Genomic DNA, 6,692 nt, shown 5'->3' with positions numbered 1-6,692 from the left:
AGGAGCTGAAAGCATGGAAGCCAGTTAAAAAAACTTTTAAGTATTCCAAGAAAGAAAGAATGAGGGCAACTTGGCTGTTGGCAGCAGACTCACAGGGGGTGGCGGTAAAGGGACTATTGTAGAGATCTAATTTATAGGACTTTGGCAATGATTTGGGACATGGTGACACAGGAGCAGATTTGGGGAAGAGTCAATTTGGGACAAGCTGAGCTTCAAGCAAAAGTGAAAAATCCAGGTGAGGCACTCAGAGGACTGTTGGAAAAGCCAACTAGAGTTTGGAAAGAGAGAATTAGAAAGACGTGGGAGTCATCTTTTGGAGGTTATAGTTGACACCGTAGAAGAAGAGGTGATTGCATAAAGGCAGAAGGAAGAGATTAGAGTTAAAAGATCCTCTTTGGAGAATCTTTGAAGCGTGAGTCATCCACTTCGAGATCTGATTTACCAACAAATTTGGTAAAAGTTGGTAAAATAAGAATAGGACCAAGAACAATGAATACCATCAGAAACTGGTACATTGACCTCTTAAAGGAGGATGTTGGTTATCAACTGTCAGCAGACTTTTACTCTGGGGAAAAGAAAAATCTGAGTGAATGAATTAAAAACTGTATAGAACCAACTGGCAAACTTACCTTTATAGAACTCCACATACACAAAATACAAGGAAGAAAGAACCATCCTACAATTTTAATAGAGATCGAATGACAGGCTAAACATCTTGATTTGTGATATTTAGGATTCCCTGGGTTGGGTTTTTTTAAAATTATTATTTTTTTTTATAGCTGTTGGTCTGAAATAACCTCTTTTCAGTTTTATACTTTTGGTTTGTTTTACTATGTCTCGTGTAATAGGAAGAGACGCTGGCAATAACCCTTTGAAATACAAAGCTAAGAAGTAGATCCACCTATCTGTTCAAGCACCTAGTAATTTTTTTTGCTTGCCCCAGCCCTGGAAAGTGACCCTGCCTCATTACCTAGTAATTACCTGGGCAGTGCTGCAACCTAAACAAACATTTATTCAAGCCAGCAGCACTTCAAATGGCAAGATTACTCTTTCAATATTTACCAGTCTGTGACTGGAAGCCTCGGCCATGGACATTGCTAATGACTTTCAGATACACAAGGAAAGGTTAATAGAATTGAATGGTAGCTAACACACTCTTAAATCACTTAGTGGTAAATAATGGTATGGAGCATATAACAATGGAGGAAATAACTACTATAAAATAAATAAAATAATACCAGGGAAAATGATCCCTTTTTACCAGCACTAGGTTCTACACACAGTAAGTTTCAGCAGCATGAGAGAGGGCAGGCTCACCTCTCTCCACCTACCACTCTCCACCCCAAAGCATGAATGGCCTTCAGTTGAGTGTGACTGTCACTATGGCTTCTACCTGTTCCTTCCAGCTGTAGAGTTTATAGGAGATAGCAAGTGAAAATCTGTTTAAAGACTGTGAACCTTCTAAAGAATCAGCTCTTGTTCATTTTGGTCTCTCTTTTGTTCACCTACTGTTTAAGAAAATGGAGAGGACATATAACTTTAAAATAATTCAGTTGAGTTAAACAGTTAGGATTTGTTTGCTAATTTTTGGTCACTCATGGAAGCAACGGAGGACACTGGGGAGAAGGACTTTGGAGTCACATGGTCATGGGTTCCAGTCTCTGCTATTTCATCTCATGAGCATTAAGTCATTTAACCAAATATTTCTGGAGAATTAACTATGCCAGACTTGAGGTGCTGGTGTGATAAACAAGTCGACACACTCCCTGCTCTTACGGAGCATACATTTTAGTTGGAAGAGAATGAGAGTCACAAAATAAATGCCATAAAGAAGATCAAAACAGGCCAGGAGGTTCAGAATTACAGGGCGTCTGTAACTGATTGTAGGGTCAGTGTAGCTCTCTGAAGAGTTGTCTACTGCTCACTATCTGTGTGACCTTGGGCCAGTTCCTTAACTTCTCCATTTCCTCATAGGTGGTTGGGAGGATTCAGCTAAATAATGATTGCAAGTCACTAAGTACAGCACCTGCCATGTAGGAAGGACACAAGGAACATTAGCTGTGATATTATTTTAGTTCCCTCATGGCAGTAGTTTCAAATTATCCTGTTCACTGCTGTATCCCCAGAGCCCAGAGCTGTGGCTGACCCATGGCAGGTTGTCAGATATTTGTTGACTGAATGATTTAATGATGATGAGAATCATTATGGGAATAAAGGACAGCAGTGGAGATAAACTAAGCTACAAGGAAGATTCTTAGACTGCTTGATGAAGTCTCTGTAAATAGAATGTAATGAAGTACAGCTTTTTAGGAAGAATCCAAGCAAAGATCAGGGAATAATTGCTCAGATATTGAGAACATAACTGATCTTCAAATGAAGGAACCAAATACTTTATTCTCCTTCTTTATCCACTAGAGGGTGTACATTACTTGAATGCAAATCAGACTTTTCCAAGCACATCTGACCCTGAAGCTCCTGTAAAATGATAATCAGTTAAAGAGCAACTGACTAAAGCTATTGCCATGTTATGTACATTTTGATTTAAGGAGATGTCTTCAAAAAGATGGTCTCAGAATAAGTAGTAGCTAAAATAAATAATCAAACTGTGATTCATACAGTCTTTTAAAACTATGTAACAGAGAATAAAAATTAAAGACATTCAATCATCTTTATTTCATTAAAAGCAAAAGGAATAAAAACTATTATAAGCAAAGTGAACTTCTACTCATTTTTTAGTCTTTGGGCACTGACATTATGATGTTCTAAAACTCATTATGGAAATGTCATCACTTGATTATTTTAGAGATCAAAGTTTGCCAATATTCTTTTTTTTTTTTTTTTTTGCATTTTTTTTCTTGCTGGCTTGAGTAAGTTTGAGATTAATAATTTGCTTTTCACTAAAACTTTTCTCTCTTATAATCATTGGTGAAGTTTGTCAAGTATAAATGTTCACTATAAAACCAGTGTTGAACATATGTTGAAGCATGAGACTAGAAGCAAAAATAGAGTCTAATCCTCTAACCCTGAGGGATTCATTGGCAAGTGCTGCCTCTGTGTAAGGTGCAGGCAAAAGTCCATGTTCCTTCCTCGGGGGACCATTACGTGACTTGCTGGCATCCACAGGTAGGACATACTACTGCTTAAAATGCAGATTATTTTATCATAATGTGTTTTAGAATTTAGACAGATTTAACAAATTTAAACAAAATTTTAAATACCTGAATGTTTAGTGGAATTTTTCATGTTGTTTGGAATTTCAGTGGCTCAAAGCTATTAACAAAAGTCATTCTATAGTTCAAATTCCAAATTCAAGGAGGTACCCATGTTAAAGCCAGCCAAGGCTCTGAAAGGTGAGTTAGAGATATCAGTCAGAGCTGGCTCTCTTACCCAGGAATACTGGATCACTGGGAGGGAGGAGAAGGTGGCCCGCTCTTAGAAAGCACACTTTGCAGGGAAAGAAGGATGTTTCTGCTCCCAGAAACCCAAAGAAGTGGGGTACAAGAGAATCCCACACAAGGCTTGAGGCTGCCTGAAAGAAGGGGAAATGAGCACTTTTTCTTACAGGTCTGCTTAGTCAGGAGACTTGATCTGTCCATTTCTTCTTCTTCATTTTTTTTTTTTTTTTTTGAGGGATAAAAAATGTTTTAATTGTTGAAATACATTGGTAAATCGAGTAATTTACATTGTAGTACTAAGTAGAGACACATGGTCCATAACAAATAAAGATTTTTCCAAATATTCCACTAACCATCCATTCTATACTGTTTTCATGAATTCTTGAAAATAGTATAGAATTAACATGAAGAGATGTCATGATTATACAACCGCAGGGTGGAAGAGTCAATGACTAGGAAGTATGTGTAGTCACGTAAGCCTTTGAGTAAGAAAATAGGAATTTAATCAAAATGTGCATATGACATGCAAATTTAAGTAGTTTATTTTGAAATGTTACAATGTAATTCATTATTCCTAGTAGAGAAAATTTTCTGACTCTTAAATAAAGCCAAAACCAAATAGAAAAAAAAAAAGGAAAGCAACCACAATAAGAATCAATTTAACAATTTTACAGCTAAAAATTAATAATAAGTAGAAATAGTGGAAGATAACAGACAAATATATTTCTTTATATGGGTAATTCATTTATAGGACCTTATTATCTTAATAATAAATAGGATAAGAATTTTGTTATATATAGAAACTATCAAAAAGAGTCACACAATTATATAATGGCACTGTAAACAATTGAATGTACACTTTGTTTTGTATGACTGCATGGTATGTGAATATATCTCAATAAAAATGAATTTAAAAAAAAAAGATTCAGTGAAAGGCATGATTTCCATGAACTGTGTAGAATGGCCAGGAGAAAATGCTGCTGGAGCCCAGCAGACCAGGCTGGGCAAACACAGCCTCCAAGACAGTTTGTTAACTTGTCTTTCAAATGTCTACAATGAAAAGTTCCATAAATGAATATAGTGTCAGGCCAATTCCCATCCCTTACCCCAACAGTAAACATGTGCCCGGTTTTAACTATATACCTAAAGTTTGGTTTTTGTTTGTTTTTTGGAGGGGGCAGGGCTTGACTGTTTACAATTTCCTTGGAAATGTCTGTGCACATTATGATGTTCTCCAGAGTCAAATTCCTTCTAAATCTTGATGAGCAAGCTCTTGATTATTGAGTCAGGTATTATTTTCTTCTAATTTTTTCGCACAGTCTTTGGCTGGTCACCATATTGACAGCTTCAGATGGTAGGCCAATATATACCCCTCCATAGTTTCTCCTCTTTCATCTTCTGTTGTACATTCTTCTGTTACACCTTTAGCGGCTCCTACAGAGCCTCTGCCCGTTCCCACGCTGGTGGTGGTGGAATTCCCGCAGCCCATAGCGCCGCCAACCGGAGAAGCTGCACTCCGGGGTCCGCGGGGCAGGTCCGTGGGGCAGGAACGCAGACCTAGTGTCCGTTTCTTCTTAAGCGGGGTAAAACTCACTGGAGACGCCTGACATCAGCGGATACTGCCAGATAAAGAGGGGAGTCAGGGGTGTCTGTTTTCTTCAAGTCTGTAGTTTCCAGGAAGTGTGGACGGTGGATCGCCAGCCCTAGATTGCTGCAGCTGAGATTCGGAGCTACAGGTTTGCCGGGAAACCACAGCAAGGAAAGCAAAGAGGAGCAGGCATCAGAGGAAAGTCACGAGAATGCACCAGCTGGGGGTCAGCAGCAGAGGTGGCCAAACCTAAGAGTGAGCCACCAATGCCCAGCGGCGCTTCAAAGGCCGGTACCCGGCTAAGAGCGCACGTTGGAGGCACTGCCCGTCCCTAACGACAGTCCAGATCAGCTTCTGTGGCCAACCCAGACGGCTGCAACCGCACCCAGTTAAGTCAGGAGATTATTTGTTCTTGTCAACACACCGAAGGCGCTAGCAACTAGAAGAAGAAAAAAGGAAAAGCGCATAAAGAACAAACCATGTCCCCTCCCCCCAAAAAAGCACTGGAACTATATGGCCAGATCTTGCCAATGCCAGGGTGATCGGTGAATGCTTTGAATTAATGAGTTAATTTTTAAAGATGAACAGAAATGAGTCTTAAAAAATGAAGCAAGATTGCTGTGCTGGCCCCCGCCCACCGTGCCCACCAGCCGGGTGAGTGTCGAGCCGCTGACCTCAGTCCTTGACCCCGAGCGCCGGGCGCGCGGGAAGAGGACGCCGTGGACCCCAGAGCCGCCGACTGGGAGGGTCGAGTCGCTGCAGCTCGGGGCTCCTGGAGTGCACAGAGGCCAAAAAGCATTGCTGGTGCTTTGAAGGACTCTACCCAACATATTATATATGCGCTCCTAGGAAGACTCCTGCGGCTCGAGCTGCTGCGGGCGGGCCCTCTCCATGCAGGGCCTCTGGTACTTCGAGTTCCCCTGATAATGGGTGTGCTCTGCTGCTGCGGAGCTGACTTCGTAATTCGGCGGCGAATGCGCGCCCATCGCTGTTGGAGGAGCAGGGGTTCAACGTGTCCTACAGCAGGAAGCCCCCAAACCCCGCCCCAGAAGCTCAGCAGCCAGGGCCGCCGTATCACACCAACCCCGGAGGACCGGGAATGGATCCTGCCGGGAACCCCATAGCGATGGCCTTCCAGGTCCAGCCCAATTCACAGGGGGAAGCACGGCCTAGACACCCCCTCCTTTCCTACTGTAACACGCCCCCGCCCTCTTAGGAACAGATGCTCAAGGCCAAGGAAGCGGGGCGCTAGCGGCCGAGCGGAGGAGGCGCTGCTGGGTCATCGCCGAGAGACAAGGAGGGCTCCCTGTGGCTGCGAGACTCCTCCAACAGCTTTGTCTGTCCCCTTCAATGTTGGTTTCAAAGAACAGTCATACTTGCCACTAAGGGCAAATTTCTCTTTTGATGCCTTCAAAGCAAGCACAGCTCCCTTTCAAGTCTTCCGTGGAGGACCAGCACTTGAATTCACACTCTCCCTCCTCTATTGCTTGTTTCCAATGTGATTTGTGCTCTCTGGAAGAGGGTGGTGACAGCGCCTTGCAGACAGTCCCTGAGGGCTGAACGATCCCAGGGTGGTGTGACCTGATCCTCAGGAGACGAGGAGGGCCAGGCAGAGCCAGGGTGTCCGGTGAGCTTATGGAGAGGGCCCAGGCCTGGCATCCTGCCCCTGCTTGCTAAGGCAGTTTCCCCCCACCAGGTAGGAAGGCCCC

General features: G+C 42.6%; 1 pseudogene; it reads left to right on the top strand.

Annotated features, from left to right (window-relative positions):
* The first annotated feature begins 3,322 nt into the window (after positions 1–3,322).
* Positions 3,323–6,235, top strand: LOC119508824 (annotated as a pseudogene).
* The last annotated feature ends 457 nt before the right edge of the window (positions 6,236–6,692 follow it).

This window comes from Choloepus didactylus, chromosome 14 (genome assembly GCF_015220235.1).
Source record: "Choloepus didactylus isolate mChoDid1 chromosome 14, mChoDid1.pri, whole genome shotgun sequence".
Taxonomy (NCBI): Eukaryota; Metazoa; Chordata; class Mammalia; order Pilosa; family Megalonychidae; genus Choloepus; species Choloepus didactylus.
This window is presented reverse-complemented; position numbering and strand designations above follow the sequence as displayed.